The sequence below is a fragment of the Mauremys mutica genome, chromosome 2, assembly GCF_020497125.1.
Source record: "Mauremys mutica isolate MM-2020 ecotype Southern chromosome 2, ASM2049712v1, whole genome shotgun sequence".
In the NCBI taxonomy this organism is placed as follows: Eukaryota; Metazoa; Chordata; order Testudines; family Geoemydidae; genus Mauremys; species Mauremys mutica.
This window is the reverse complement of record NC_059073.1, coordinates 106,932,464-106,949,283: the sequence shown is the minus strand read 5'-3', so window position 1 is coordinate 106,949,283 and position 16,820 is coordinate 106,932,464. Positions and strand designations below refer to the sequence as shown.

Here is a 16,820-nt window from a genome sequence, read left to right as displayed (position 1 = left end):
TAACTAGGGGCTATAAAAGGGCTGTGGGTGGGAGGAGAAAGAGAAAAAGAGAGAGAGAGGCAGGCAGGCCAGTCGGCTCTGGTCTGCTGCTTGTAACGCCTGGCTGAGAAACAAACCTGTTTATAGATAGTAAGGTGGTGGTAGGAAATAGCTACACATAAAGTGCACTGGTGATTGCATCAACCTGAGGCGTCCCTGACTGGTTTGTGAGGGCAGCAGGGGCAGAAGTAAGAGGGGCCCAGCCATGCCTCACTACGCTGGCTTACACAGTTCACATATGGTGTGCAGTTTGTGTAGCTATCATACTGTATGAAAACAATCTTTAAGAGGGTCATATTTTGATTCTTATAATTTGGGATAACCAAATCAGCAGTGCTCCAGCGTGTGGTGTATGGAAATTCAAGAACGGCAGTGATAGATGTGGTTACTGCACCTTTGAAAGCTGGAATGTTCTGACCTGCCAAAGTTCCAGAGGAGACTCATTAGTCAGCAGCAGTCAGATAGTTGGAGATTGAAATCTAGGAATGAAGTGGGGCTGGAAGTAGCTTGTAAACAGAGGACTCACTTGCTGTGCTAACTTGAGACCAGATGATGTTGCATAGTTACACAATAGCTTTTACTCTGTGAGGAGTCCCACTGAAATTTGCTTAACAAAAATCAAGCTGGACTGGAGCACTGGGGACCATATGTTAGTTCTGGCTAGTGCAGTGACAGATTTTAATCAAGTAAATTGAGGAACCAGAGAAACACGTGACAACTGCTCTTCCTGACTGACATTTTTTATCTAAACACCAGACATGAAAGCCTCTCTGTGGATGTCAAGCGGAATCTGGCCATTGGCTTCAATGGGGCCAGGATTTCACCCCAATTCCCTAAGCAACCTACAAGAAGTGGGGACGTTTCTAACTTCTTGCCCTGAGGGGGAAGTCTCTGGTTGGAAAGCCTTTCTTTGTTATGGACCAGGGCAGTGAATGTATCAGGGGCATCATTTGCAGCTCCAGGCTTGAGTTTACACCCCACCTTCACTCCCTAAACAGAACCACTGTTTCTTGCACCACTTTCCTCAGATCTCTTAAGCTTATTTATTCAGTATCTGCTGCCTGTTATTCTGCTCTCAGTACCGCTTGTCTTCAGAGCTCTGAGCTTCTCTGTTCTCCACCGATTTTCCTCCTGAAGCAGTGTAATAGATCTCCAGTACTCTGGAATTATAGCAGGGGAACACTCAAAGCCTCCTGGGCTGTATAAAAGCCTTTGTAAGTAAGTAAGGAAAATAAACAAGCATTGGAGCTTTGGGCCTCCAAACAGGAGATCTGGACTGGAAGTGGACTAGAGGTGGGGAGCAATTTTATTTGGAAGAAATGGCTCTATAACAAGGTAGACGAGCAGAGACAAAGCTATGGAACGAGGGATAGTTTAACAGCACTTATGGCAGGATGGTGAGGGTGAGGTGGGAATTCAACAACTGCGGTGAAAGTAACATGTTCCAATTCACTTTCCATCTCATCTGATTTCCCATTCATGTGTGCTGGAAAGAGAACTGAATATGAGGGTTCTCATGGTTAGAGCATCAGACTGGGACTCAGGAGACCTGGGTTCTATTCCTAGCTCTGCTACTGGCCCGCTGGGTGATCTTGGGCAAATCACTTCACCTCTCTGCACCTCAGTTTCCCCATCTGTAAAATGGGATGATGGCACTAACCTTCATAAAGCACTTTGACATCTAGTTATGAAAAGTGTGATGTAAGACTAGGTATTATTATATATTCAAAGACAAAATCACAGTAGCTCTTCTTTCCTTTGGCCTCAGTCAATCCTTAGATAGATTAAGTCCTTCCACCAGCAAATGATAAATGCTTGTTAGTTGAAGGCATGTGTCACGCCATTACTGTTCTCTTCAGTTATGGTTAAGTGAGTCATGCCTGCATCACTAATATGGGTCACATTCTATAAACATTACTGGGACTAGGGGAAAGAAGAATACAAGGTGCCATGACATATTAACTCTAACAACAGAGGCATTGCCTACATCCTAAATCAGAACTCTACAAGAGAAATTTGTCTGGCTCTGAAGTCTGATGTAGCCTTCATATAAATCTAAGTCACAGAAGCTTCTGTAGGCTCTGCAGCCAAAATGACAGAAATTGGATTTCCCTCTACATAGAATTCCAACAAGCATAGGGTGGGATTTTCCAAAGTTACATACCCAACTCCCATTGATTTGCAGTATTTAGTCCTCTACAAAAATATGTGGACAAACTAAGTAGAGTAGATAAATGCTCTGTACTGGAGTTGATGTCAGTTTCATCTTAGGTCAAATAAGACAGAGTAAATTGCTAAAACTACACAACAACCTGTACTTTCCTTTCTCTAAATTTCACAGAACTCAAATATTTTCTGGTGAAAGTGATTAAATGTTTCTGTTTGTCAGATGCCTCACAATTTGCAAGAGAAACTGTTTGAGGCCTGAACCCAGAGCATATTTTATTTTATTAGAAAATTCCTCAGAGGGAAGGGATTTATATGCCATTCTATACACATCCTATCTTGCTGATTTTGGAGGATGTAGCCCGTCCAATTGGTTTGTTGGATGCCCCATAGCATCCCTCTGCCTGGTGGTCTGTCTCAGCAGGAGCCACAGTAGGGTAACAAATTTTAACATAGCACAACTAACTGACATGTTAGTTGGCACTAACATGGCATTACTGCCCCATCCTAGACAGTGCACTGAGAGAAAGGCTGCTATGGGAAACTTCACTAGTCCAGAAGGAATTAAGAACTCACACAAAGAGTAAAGTACAGCATCTCATAGCAACTTGCATCCTGTGAAACTGGTGCCTTTTCTCATAGACTTTAATGCAGCAGCAATTGCAAATACCATTACTGTCATAGTAAGGGTGCGTTGTTAACATAGCATATGCTTTAAGGATGCAGCCTCTTGTTGCTTTTGTCAGCAAGATAAAATATTCACTGCCACTATTCTGGGCATCATGCTTTTGTTTCATGCCTCACTTGTTATACAAGTCAACATCTGAGAAGTAATGTACATCATTTTGTGGCAAAAAGCCAGGATTTGCTTTCTTCCATCCTGTTCATCAGCATGATGGTGCAGAAAAAGACCAATACATTTCCAGTATTCTTTTGAAGCTAATGCTGTGTGTGTCCAATTTTCTAGGTGAATGAGAATTAAGCAGCAGCATGATATGCATGTAGATTTTTGCATTCAGTATATATTGGCCTTTTCATTTCCAGCTCTCTGAACTACAAAGGAGGATATGTTTTATAAAAATCCTGTTGATTAAATATCTAACAATGAATCAGACATTCAGGTTTTTATTAAATTGTCACTGGTGACTGGATAGGGGTTTGGTAATACAATATGGAGCTTTTCTCCTCTAGGTCGGCAGCAGAATCTCAGGTAGTTTCTGAGGGCTTGTCTACACTTAAAACACTACAGCGGCACAGCTGTGCTGCTGCAGCGCTTTAGTGTAGCCATGACCTACAATGATGAGAGGTATTCGCCCATCGGCGTAGGTGTGACACTCTGTATCTCGGGGGAACACCCTTGTTGTACCCCCATGTTCATACTTATAATTGATTGTATGGTATCCAGTGCAAAGTTTATCATGGCAGGTGCCTTTGGAAGGCTCATGATGCACTGAGCATTGTTGTCAGTTACAGTAATGTTATAGGTTGTAATTTCATGTATATAGTTATGAGGCTGAAAATGTGTCTTCATGGCTTAAAACAAGCCCAGGCAAAACCCTCCAGGAGCAGAGGGGCAGTTCACACCTCATCAAGGCATGTATGGGACAAACCCAGCCCAGCCTCACAGGAACAAAGGACACTGGCCGAGGCAGCAACAAAAGATCCGTTGGACTCTCGAGTGAGTCACCGCCCTTCCCTTGGTCAGTGTGGGACTGCGATGGGGTAATGCTCACCTGACTCTGAAGGGGGGATGGGGAGGCAAAGCCAAGCGGGAAGAAAGAACATGATAAAAGGGAGAGACATTGCCATGCGCTCTCTCTTCCACCTACATCTACAGGCACCACCACCAAGTGACTGGAGTGCTAATCAAAGGGGAGAGTCTGGCTGAAGGGCAACCATCCAGCCTGTGGTGAGAAGCATCTAAATTTGTAAGGGCAGTGAAAGTGTTAAAATCAGCTTAGAATGCATTTTGCTTTTATTTCATTTGACCAAATCTGACTTCTTGTGCTTTGACTTAGAATCACTTAAAATCTATCTTTAACAGTTAATAAATTTGTTTATTCTACCTGAAGCAGTGCGTTTGGTTTGAAGTGTGTCAGAGACTCCCCTTGGGATAACAAACCCGGTACATATCAATTTCTTTGTTAAATTGATGAACTCATATAAGCTTACAACGTCCAGCGGGCAGAACGGGACACTGCAAGACAGACGTTCCTAGGGTTGTGTCTGGGACCAGAGATATTGGTTAGTGTCATTAGGTTGCACGATCCAAGCACTGGCTGGGCAAAAGTGCTCGCTCACATAGCTGGGAGCAGTTTGCATGCCAGAGGCTGTGCGTGAACAGCCCCTGGGAGTGGGGGTTCTCACAGCGGAGCAGGTTAAGTCTGGCTCCCAGAGTTGAGGATTAGAGTGACCTAGCAGATCACCAATCCAGATAACACCAGGGGAATGTCACAGTAGTTAATCAACGTCCCCAAGTGCTGTCTACATGGGAATTTAGGTCGGTTTAAGTACACTGTTCACAGGTGTAGATTTTTCACACCCTTGAGCAGCATAGTTATGCCAACCTAATTTTCTAGTGTAGACCAGACCTGAAAATTAGATTAACAGTTGGAATGAGTTTGCTGGTGTCAGTCATGTTGCTAGCAGGCAAACATCCACATAATAAAAAACACCATTACAAATGTCAACAATTGGTACCGTTTTTGGAAGTGTCACTATGGAGCCAAATTACTGAATAGACATGGAGCTGCATTACTCTCCCTGATACACCTTAGAAGTGGTCCCTCCAGATCATGGCTGAGACTTGTTGATGGAACAGCATAGGAAAGCTTGCACTGCTTTTTCAGCTGTCGAGCAGATAAACTGTTGTTCAGGCCTGCCATGCTGGCACCTTTCCTGAGAAGTAGGTTCACTCTGGAATGACTGTTGCTGACTTATATGCATGGAATGTATCATGATGACCTTCACAGAAATATTAAGGGTTTATCAAAGCTACATAGGTCTTAAAATACTCATTGCATGTTGATGTTCTCTAGTCTAAACTATTCACATACCTTCAGTGAAGCTGCAGTCAAAGAGTCACTTTAAAATCCAACACTTCCAGAAATGGTTACAGCATCAGCCAGTTGGCATTTCTCTTATTTAATCAACACATGGGTAGAGAGGAATGGGGGTATCAAAACATAGACCCTATCGGAGGCTCAATATGTACTTCCCTGACTGGAGTTATCTGAATTTGTACATCACTTTGTGCTAATCACATTAGGTGGAATAAATCTAAGCCATGAGCAAAGCGTTCAGCCACCTCAGCAACAACAACAAAGTATCTATTATGAAGGTAGGCACAGCCAGATTTAATTTACATCATACCATCTTATGAGAAAACTTATGGCTAAGTACAGTGGTGATCACCTCACTGCACAACTGGCCCAGAGAAAAGTCTGGGCCTGATGCTCTCCTCAATGTAAATGAGGAGCAGGCCTACAGATATAAGTGGCATGACCCTGGCTAAAACTGGTGGGAGTTCAGAATCAGGTACCGTGCCTTTTTCATGACAACTCCCACAGACTTGTATTGACTTCGTACCTCTGGCTGCAAGACAGTATATCATGGGTCAGACTGAGTCGTGCAAACAGACTGGAATTATGCCACAGCTGCCCAACTAAGAATTTCTGCCATCAGGATAGGGGACTCTCAGGCAGTATAGCTGGCTCCTATGGCAACTGCCTCCCATCCCAGTATGGACGTGGGAGTGTATGAAGGAAAGGGAGGGGCAAATCACAACTCTGCTCTGCAGATTCCCCTAGGGGATCATAGCCAGCAGTCATAAATTAAAGCAGCCCTGAGGCTGAGCCAGCTTGAAAGTCAGGGGACTGAAACCAGCTGTCCCTTATACTTAGCAGATCTTTGAGCAGGAGCGAATCTGGCCCTGTGTGTGGTGTTTGTTATTTCAAAATGCAGTGCAAGGAACATTTTTTAAAAGATTACTATGGGCTGATTGTGCACGGAGGAGAAAATACTGTGGATAATTTTAATTAAAAAAACCCTGCAACCCTGAAAGAAAACCTTTTCTCTGCCATATATGAAAAGGACAGGAGTCACATCTTCTATGATCTGCACCCTGCTTATGCAACAGTTCAAAGATGATGTAAATCTGCAACCTCTGACCGTGGCTTCGTAAGCAGATTTGTACGGAATATTTCAAGAAATGATGTAATCCACTGAAGAGATGGGTATTCTGCCACCCATATCTCCTGCTGCACACCCCTCAATGCACACATACACTCTTCACCACCCACTCCTGTAGCAGCTACCTTCTTTCATCTGGGCCATTTGGCATTGCACAAGGGACTACTAGTCTAAAATTGGCTCAAAACTGGGATGAATGTCCTCACTCCATCTGCTATTCTATGTTACAAGGTATTGTAGGGTTTTCCTTTTTTTGGCACCCAGTTGCAGAAGACTATGGGGCTTTTTAGTAATTCTGGCTTTTAAATGCATCTTGTGTAATCGAATACATCCTGACAGAGCACAGGTCATTGTGACATGATTTAAAGCCACAGACATGAAACATACATTAGGTTGAATGCAAAATGTTTTCTCTGGAGTCAAAGGAGAATTCAGGCAGTGTTTCCATTTTGCAGTGCTCAAAGCCTTGGGGTTAGCAGACAAGCTGGAAAGTGACATTACTGACTGGTACCAAGACAATTCCTACATCTTAGCATCATAAGCTTTATAATTCATATTGTATAAAATATATTTACTGATAGCAAAAATTATAGACACAATTTGAAAATAATCTTTGATGATCTTGTAGTTAAGGCACTAGACTGGGACTCAGGAGATCTGGGTTCAATTTCCAGTCATTATCATTTCTATTATAGTAGCACCTTGATTCCAGTCAAGAATTGGAATTGCTAGGCACTGGGCAGACAAGTAAAGATGGCAGTCCCTGCCCCAGAGGGCTCACAGTCTATATATTAGACAGTATGCAATCACTGGGTGAAACAAATGGGGTGAGTTTGGGTTGGGAGGACGTGGTAACAATAAAAGCAGAAAAGCCCAAATCACAGGTCTGCCTCAGACTCCCTGTGTGACCTTGGGGAAGTCACTTAAGCTCTCTGTGCCTCATTTTCCCATCTATACAATTACTGCAGTATGATTGTTATTAAAATGGAGATACTACTACTTCATTTCCCCCACACTTGGCTTGTCTTTTCTGTTCAGATTGTCCGCTCTTTGGAGCAAGGACAGTCCCATACTATGTGTTTCTGCGGTGCCTAGCACAATGGGGCCCTGACCTCACAAGTTATCAGAAGTGAAAGGATTAATCCTAAAAAGTTTTGATTGATCTTACAAACACCCCAGATCAAAATCCATGCTACCTGTTATAATCTTGACTGGACCCAATCTGTAAGGGCTAGTCTACACTTACCGTCCGGGTCGACGTGGTGAGTTCGACTTCTCGGAGTTCGAACTATCGCGTCTGATCTAGACGCGATAGTTCGAACTCCAGAAGCGCCGCAGTTGACTCCGGTACTCCACCACTGCAAACGGCGGTGGTGGAGTCGACGGGGGAGCCGCGGAGTTCGACCCCGCCGCGTCTGGACGGGTGAGTAGTTTGAATTAGGGTACTTCGAATTCAGCTACGCTATTCACGTAGCTGAATTTGCGTACCCTAATTCGAACCCCCTTTTTAGTGTAGACCAGGCCTTAGAGAGGATGAGATGCACATGTATTTCCTTATGTTTTGTCAACTTTACATTTATAACATTTTCAAGAGGAAAAGCTCATCAAACCTCAAGCAGCATGAAAAGACTATAACTAACAATAAATGACACAGTACACAAGGCAAAGGGAAAGCACGTTAGCATTACTGAACCTGGTCTCTGTAGAATTCCAAAAATATAATTTTCTTTGTCCACAGAAGATGAAAGTTGCCTCTCAGTTTATGACATGAGTAGCAAGAGGAAACCATGGTGTGCATGAACTATTCAGCAACTGTCTTCACTAGCTGGAAAAAAGGAAGGACTAGTCAATGTTCTATTAGCTTTCTTTTATTAGATGCTTTGTGTCCTAAACGCAAAGTTTCTTTTTTAGTCTCAGGAATAAGGCTTCCCCCTCCATGTAGGTGGGAAAGAGTCAGGTTATATTTAAAAAATAAACTTGTTTTCAAATTCTGACAAGACTGTTTTTTAAAAACAGGATTTCAGGTCAGAAATCCAGCATTGAATTTGCATCATGCTATAGGACAGGGGTTCTCAAACTGTGGGTCGGGACCCCTCAGGGGGTCGCGAGGTTATTACATGGGGGGTCACGAGCTGTCAACCTCCACCCCAAACCCTGCTTTGCCTCCAGCATTTATAATGGTGTTAAATAGATAAACAAGTGTTTTTAATTTATAAGAGGGGGTCGCACTCAGAGGCTTGCTATGTGAAAGGGGTCACGGCTATAGGATGAGCTGAAACAATTCAATTTGTTAAATGAGCTAACTAAATTAACCTGACTCCAATGCTGTAATTATTTCCACTTGTGCCTGGAGCTGTTTGTATTTATCAGAGATATTGAATCATCTGCTACTGTTGCATTGGTTGGAGCCGTACAGTTACATTATTTATTGTATGTAATCCTAAAAGAGCAAAGTTTTGGTCCAATTAAATCTGAACCTCCCTAGTTCTGAGGCCCTTCCTTCTGCCACTCTTCAGGCTCTCTCCCTTCCTTTTTACTCCTCTCTATGCCCTGAGCTGGCCTTTTATTACAGTAATACTATTTGCTGGCTTCTACAGCGTAGTATAGTAGGTGCGCATGGTGGCTTTCAGACAAATAGCAGAAAGAGCTCCCACTTTTCACTCCCAAGACTAAGTCTGGTTTGTATTGTGGGTATGTCTACACAGCAAACGAAGGCGTGACTGTAGCACAGGCAGACACACAATATACCTGAATTGTGAGATCAACTGTGGGAAAGTGGATGAAAGTTTACAAAATGTTCCAATCCCATACGATATATGGTGATGGGGAAAAGTGTAAAAGGGAGACAGGAAGGCTGAATTAATCTAAACAAAAAAGTCCTACGGATATAGTTCAAGGACTATGTTAGGATCATGCAAGGCAAACAAGAGAAATGTGGGATCAGAAATCAATGAACCAAAATTGTTGTGTCGGAAATTAGGCTAATTGGTGGACAAAATAATAAAGAAATGAGCTATTCCAGCCTGTTGGGATTTAAAAAAATAAAAATAATTTTTGGGAAAATTAGTGGAGGTGAGGCAAAGGGGGACAATAGGTGACTGAAAAAAGAGGAAGGAATGAGCCTCACCATCATGGCAGCTACCCCATCATACCTGGGAACCTCAGGATCTACAGTAACATTTTGGGCCCTTCGTTGTTCTGATCCTGAGAGACGTCTTGACCTGACCAGGCCAGAGGGGGACCTAGATGACATCACCACCTCTACTGTCTCTGGCTGACTGATGACCACCATTTGGGATATAAGACTTTATCACCTCCCTCGACCCTTGTGTGTCCTTCTCCTTCCACGCTTTCTTTCTTATCGTTTAAATCCCTCTCATTTTTTCCTCCTGTCTAATAAGACTCTAGCTTAGCCAGTCTGGACTGTGTATTTTGCAACACTGCTGCAAACTTGTGACCAGAGAGGCAACTAAAAGCAATGCCTTAAACATCCCCATGGTGGCACACATTTGCCAGGTCTCCGAGGGGCTAAGACCAGGTGCCATGCTTGAGTTTTTCCAGCACTGAGGCTGCAAGTGAAAGTCAACACCAGAGACAAAAACTGCATTTTGCATCTTTGCTGTTCTCTTCTTTCCCCTTTTGTGTGCATTTGTCTTGTTTTGTCTTCTAGGAAATAGGTTCAGACTTTAACAACAGCTCCAGCCCATCTCAACTAACTTCTTCTCTTTTCCCCCAAAAGGATAGTTATTGCCATCTTTTAATACCATCTAAAAGACTGTCAACCGGAGGTTTCCTTCTAAAAACTCTCTCCAGCTAAAGGGAAAGTGAACAAGGAATGGTGTTAAAATGAAAGCCTTATTTAATACTTTACATTTCAAATTCTTCAACTAATTCTGTATTTCCCCCGCTCTCCCTGTCAATATCTTTGATAAAAGGTTTTAAAGGATTTTAATGAAATGCTTTTCATGGAACTAAGCAGGCTGAGGTCTCTGTATACCAAACCCTGAACCTTTTAATGTTGGACAGTTACAGGGTCATGTTAACACCTTTGACTCTTTGTGTCTACATATTCCATCTAAATTAGTCAAAACACCTTAACCTGTCATCTATTGTTATGGGAACTATCGTTTTCAATATTACCAATAGAAATGAGAGAATTTATGACTAATTTTTTTGAGTTATAGGAATAGATGTTCTTTGCAAATATGGCAAAGTCTATCATTTGCACCCGCACTTGATTGTGCCCTTAGAATTGCACCTGCAGTTAGCTGTGGGTGCAAAATCATGGTGGTCAGAAGCCAAAACTTAAAATTTGATCTTGACTATTGATTACTCTGACATACAGCCAGTCTAAGGAAAGGGAGGATGAGACTATTTAAATTGGTATCTAGTGCCAGGAATTAATACTGCAGTTTTAGGAGCATTTAATTAATTTTAAGAACCATCCAACTTGGATATCCATGACTGTGTCTCAAGACAAGCTGATTAAATAGGGGGAGCAAAGGAATAACTAATACAGTTCTTCAAGAAAGTGTGTATAATCGGCATAAGAATGGAAACTTCATCCAGGGGTTCCCAACCTTCTAGGTCAAAGGTACCACTTTACCAGACAAAGCCCTCACTGACCTAGCCAGAACTTTTCACCCTCCAGTAAGCCGTACCTTTTCTAACTAGAAGTTCTCATCACAGCATGCACAACCGAAAGCAGCATAAAGACATGCAAGAGAGAAAATTAAACTAGACTGATGGAAACCAGGCAGTAAAAAAGGAGGGGAGAAGATATCTTACACAGTATAAGTGAAGAAGGGATGGACAAGGAACAGAAAAGGAAAAGCAAAACCAAAAGCGAGTGAGTTAATCTACATTTTAATGTGAAAACATTACAATATGCAAATGGCTGATACACACACACACACACACACACAATCCTATAACTCCCCTCAATTCAGCACAAACTTGTTCAGAAAATTCATTTTATGCACACACAAAAATGTTTATGGTAAAGTTATACCATAGTAGAACTTCCTGGGCTGAGCAAAAGCTATCACCAAGATAATTTCCCCCCATAAACTCAACCTGGGGGATTTTAGTTTTCAGGAGGAGGAGGAAAGGTTTGTAAATACCAGGTTAGGGGAAAATGTAGGATCTGTCAAGAAGGCAGAGGTGGTATAAACTGGAGGAAAGGTAATTCTGGGAGACCATAGAGCTTTGAGAAGCTGCCCCATATTAGGTGGATGTGCCCTTTATTTAACCATAATCTGCTGCTAAATACAATGAGAGCCATAACAATAATACAGGTTATCATCTGCATGGTGAAGACAAGGTAATTTTTTGGCTACAACCCATTTAAACACTTCAACATCAAAGGGTTTGAATAGTAAGCGGAGAGACCTTCAGAATCTAATGTTACTGTTAAAGAAATGGGGTTGAAATGACCAGTTATTTAAGAGAAAATTAAAAACAGCATCAATTATTTTCTATGGGCCTGATCCATAACCCACTGTAACCAATGGGAGTCTTTTCATGTCCTTAGATTAGCAATTTATGAAGCTACCACTATTTTAGGTAATTGCATACATCGGAAACATATCTCCGACCATTATGCAAAAAAAGAAAAAACAAACAAACAAAAACTCCTATTTCTAGTTTATGGAACTTTTTCCGTAAGATCAGATTTGCATATGTCGGGTTTACGTAAATCGGTGAGCGTCTGTACTGCATTTTAGTAGTGGAATAAATTATTCCAGTGTAACATAAGTGTGTGTATATTACAGGCAGAGCTGGTAACACTGCCTATTATTAATGTTCCCCAACACTTCCCATTATAAACCAGTCTTCAGTTGCTTATAACTTTATCAAACTAATCATTTGGGCTAAAATTTTACATACCCAGTGTCTGCCTCAGGCAGATTTTGTTTTTTGAAAATTTCAGCCCAAAACAGTTCAGTGGTTTCTGAGAACAAGTCCAGGGAAAACAAAGAAACATTACAGTGTTTTCACCAAACTTCTTTCCTGTCCAGTCGGTCTACATCTAAAGTTTCATTGGAATCAGCATACCTGACACATCAGCATTTTATGATGGAAAACTTCCATCAGAACATTTCCAACCAGCTCTAATTATGATAAAGTCTTTAATTACATGATCACATACTAATTTTTCCACAGGACGTCTGCATCATTCAGTGCACAGGCTGGAGAGTGCTCTAGAGATGAATCAGTGACGTAGTGAAGACTTGTCTGTAAGACCCCTGCCTCATCTGTTGCAGAAGTTGGGAGGTGTGCAGTGGATGAGGCAGGGGACTGTGGGAAGAGAAAGGAGGGTCTCAAAATGGTTATGGTAGTTGGCTGCTGCTCTGGAGAACTGGATTTTATCCCTGCCTCTTCCACAGATTTCCTATTTGATGCTAGTCAAGTCACATAAACCAAACTCTTCACATGTGGTCACTAGTTATGTGTTCCTCATTGTCTTTGTGCCCAACTTGAGACCCTGGGACCTGACTTGCTGAAGTACTAAGCACTCACAGCTGCAGCTGAAGTCAGTGGGAGCTGCGTTTTGAAGATATATAGTGCTATATACATTGGCAGATCACCACTGGGATGGCGGGGCCCATGCCCAGGGGCCCTGGCCAATTGGGGTGCCCCCACCTGGACTGCCAGGCAGGCGAAGGGGGGCAACCCCCTCTTGTCCAACCCCATTTCCCCAACAGGAGCACTAGGGGGGAAGAGGGCAGCAGACTGCAGGCAGAAGGGGTGGGAAGGGGCCCCTACTTGCTCTGGCCCAGGGCCCCACAAACCCCTAATCTGCCTGTGGCTATATACCACTGAAAAATCAGGTTCTACATGTGTCAAATTAATTCCAAAATTAGTGGAAATTTCTCTGTACCTCATTTCCCCATTTATAAAATGGGGCTAATCCGACCCCTTCACCTCACAGGGTCTTGTGAAAAGAAGACCTTCACAAACACCTCATTAGTGTTTGTGAAGCACTCAGATACTATTGTGATGAGTACCACAGAAATGCCCGTGACAAAATCAACAATTCTGTCTTCAGAGCAGGGATTGAATAGTGTGCAGTAAGGCAGGGCTGGGGACACTCACTGAACAACAAAGGAAAAACAAAATACTGAATAGCTGCCCAGTAAATGAGCACTGGAAATAGAACACATGAATCCTGGTTTCCAGTCATGTTTTCAAACCAGAAGACATCAGCTCTTGTACAGTATACATATTCCATTTGTATAATTAGTAAAGTTTCTTTGTCAGGAGTGGAAGGATAATATTGTCCTTAAGTTCTCTTCTGTATTATTTTCAAATTCCTATATAACCTTTAGCATAAATACACCTACATTTTGCAGCATTTCAGATACGGTGGACTAGAACTTCTTTAGCAACAAAAATTAAATTTAAAAAATGAATGTTTTTACTGAATTAAATCTGAAAATAAATAATATAATCAGTGCAGTATCTTCTATTTATTCTGATATTCAATTCAAAACATTTTTGAAGTGTCATTCACTTTTATGCCAACTCCATATTTTCAGTTTTGAATGTGTCTCAGATTTTTGTACTGACCCATCTGCACTGTAGGAGTTGACAGGGGGAAAGCTGGAAGTTTTTGACTTCTGGTAAGAACAGCTGGGAGTTTTAACTCCTGATAAGGCATAGGAAAGTGGTTCCCAAACTTTTCAGGGTCGTGCCCTCTCTTTATCCCTGTCCACCCCACCACCACCACCATGAGACAGGGCCAGGAGTGGAGCAGCAGCTCCCTGAGGGAAGGGGGGGGGGGAGAAGACATGGACAGGGGTAGTGGGGGCAAGGCTTTGGCCGCAGCTAAAGGCAGATCTGGGGCCAGGAACAGAGCTGCAGCCAGGGGCCAAGGCTGGGGGTGGGGCTGCCAACTTTCTAATCACACAAAACTGAACACCCTTGCCCAGCCCCTTCTCAGAGTCACCGCACCCCGCTCACTCCATCCCCCCTCCCTCCATCGCTCACTCTCCCCCACCCTCACTCACTTTCACTGGGCTGGGGCAGAGGGTTGGGGTGCGGAAGGGGGTGTGGCTCCGACTGGGGGTTTGGGCTCTGGAGTGCGGCCAGGGATAAGGGGTTTGTGGTGCACAAGGGGGCTCAGGGCTGGGGCAGGGGGTTGGGGTGCGGGCTCCAGCCGGGCAGCACTTACCTCAGGCAGCTCCTGGAAGCAGCCGGCATGTCCAGCTCCTAGGCGGAGGGGCCGGGGGCTCTGTGCGCTGCCCTTGCTCACAGGCACCGCTCCCGCAGCTCCCATTGCCTGCATTGCCAGCCAATGGGAGCTACAGAGCCAGTGCTCTGGGTGGGGGCAGCACGCGGAGCCCCTTTGGCTGCCCCGGCACCTATGAGCTGCGCAGAGCCAGGGCAGGCAGGGAGCCTGCCCTAGCCCCGCTGACCAGACTTTTGGCAGCCTGGTCAGCAGCGCTGACTGGAACCACCAGGGTCTCTTTTCAACTGAGCGTTCTGGACAAACACCGGATGCCTGGCAACCCTATCTGGGGGCGGGGCTGGGGCCAGGCTGGAGCCGTGCAGTGATGGGGGCTGGCAGCCAGTGTAGAGCTGCAACCAGGCCACGGTTGTGGGCCTGAGGCTGGAGGTGGGGCCAGGAACAGGGCCAGAGCAGAGCTGGGGGCCGAGCAGGGCTGGGGGGTGCTTCCTTCCCTCCCCCTGTGGGGATTGGCCTGGGTCCCACCATACCCAACTATTCCTCTGTGCCCCCCCTAAGGGTATATGCCCCACAGTTTGGGGACCACTGGCATAGGAAATGGTTTGGATTTTTGTTATGCAGAAGGTAGCAGATGATTTTGGCCCTTGTGAGGAATGGATACATCTCCTCCCTCTCTCCCGCCCTATTGTGGGCAGCGATGGAAGTGACTTGACACTTTTTGAGGAGGCTTCTTTAGTTTCTCACACCAGTAATAGCAGTTTCACTTCCCCCTGCCCAATAGCCACTACTGCCCCCGAACACTGATTAAGTAAAAACAAGGAGTCCTCCTTGTGGCACCTTAGAGACTAACCACTCTGAAACTGATTAAGTACTTTCACTAAGTGTGTCTGCTAACATGATGAGCAGATAATGTTGATATTTAAATTCACATAATTAAGCTTCAGTGTTAACAACCAATTGAGATGATGGGGACACTTAACACCTCTCAATGCCATTATTTCAGGCTGTTTGCAAAGCCAGAAAGACAATACTTCATTCACTACATTGAGCAGCGACAAAGAGTCCCGTGGCACCTTATAGACTAACAGACGTATTGGAGCATAAGCTTTCGTGGGTGAATACCCACTTCATCAGACGCATGTAGTGGAAATTTCCAGAGGCCTTGAGCAGGTTAATCTTTAAGACCATCAGTACCATAAACTTGTATTTTTAAATGAACATATCTGTACAATTTGTAGTGAAGAGTGGGTTCTGCAGCAAATTCAGTGTCTTTGGAGTCATTTAGAACATGGCTTCCTGATTATTTGTAGTGTTTTCTCTGATCTCCCTAATCCTTTTCAAATAGTACCAGCTTCAACAGCACTGGAACAGCTCTAGGAGCTAGAATCAGAAGAGTTAATAATTTTGTTTAATAAGTGAAAAAAGTTCACTGACATCTTGCTGGAGAATGTCAGTAGACCAGAGGGTAAGAGAACACACTCCAGGCTGGCATTTTGGGACAAGCACCTCATCATTAGAAATCAGAGATGCTTGATTCTAATAACCACACACCCTGTCTGCCTGGTGTGGTTGTTGACCCGGTTCTATTGGGACACTTGTATAAGGAGGGTTATTGGGACCGTTAAGAAACAAATTTTAAAGTTCAAGGAAGAATCCAGGTCTCTGGTAATGCTCAGACTTGTTATTTATATCCTGAATGTTTTTACACATAATTTAGTAGGCTGCTTCATGAAAGGGTCAGGTCCTCTCTGTGACAAGCATTCTCCTTTTTAGAGCTACCTCAGCTTCTGCCACATTGCCTGCCACCTCCTCCCCTGAAATGCCAGTGCATACACAGAAATGTCAGGATAAAATACAGTTATGGAGTTCAATGTATAACATCTCTGCTACTGACAGGTTTTTGTTGCTGAGCAGTTGCCTCCATGCTGCCTAATGACATGCTGGTCATAAAGTACACATTGTTTTGCAAGTGCTATCAACAGTAAATCACTGTCGTATGCAGTGGTGTTGTAACCTTGTTGGTCCCAATCATCATGTCAGTTCCCAATATCTCAGTCACACTCTGAGCTTGTGAGGTTCCCTCCCCCATGTTGTCATTTCTTAAATCTTATTCTAATCATGGAAATGATCCGTCTTTAAGCTGCTTCATTTAATAGTCAACAGAACACTCCCTTCTGATGAGAAGGTGCCAAGAGTTACACTGTATGAGGCAAAATTTATGGCTTTTTTCCAC

At 43.6% G+C, this 16,820-nt stretch overlaps 1 protein-coding gene across 2 annotated transcripts in view; it reads right to left on the bottom strand.

Annotated features, from left to right (window-relative positions):
- The window catches only part of KCNG2 (potassium voltage-gated channel modifier subfamily G member 2), a 79,494-nt gene that overhangs the window by 27,419 nt on the left and 35,255 nt on the right, over positions 1 to 16,820 (bottom strand). The window contains exons 1-2 of one of the 2 annotated variants that reach the window (XM_045006019.1): positions 12,548 to 12,647; positions 8,090 to 8,221 (exon numbers count right to left, since the gene is read on the bottom strand). The exons of the other annotated variant lie outside the window; for it this stretch is intronic. The gene's annotated coding sequence lies outside the window, so the exon portion shown is untranslated. Of the gene's footprint in view, positions 1 to 8,089; positions 8,222 to 12,547; positions 12,648 to 16,820 lie in introns of those variants that run through there. 2 annotated transcript variants of the gene reach the window in all.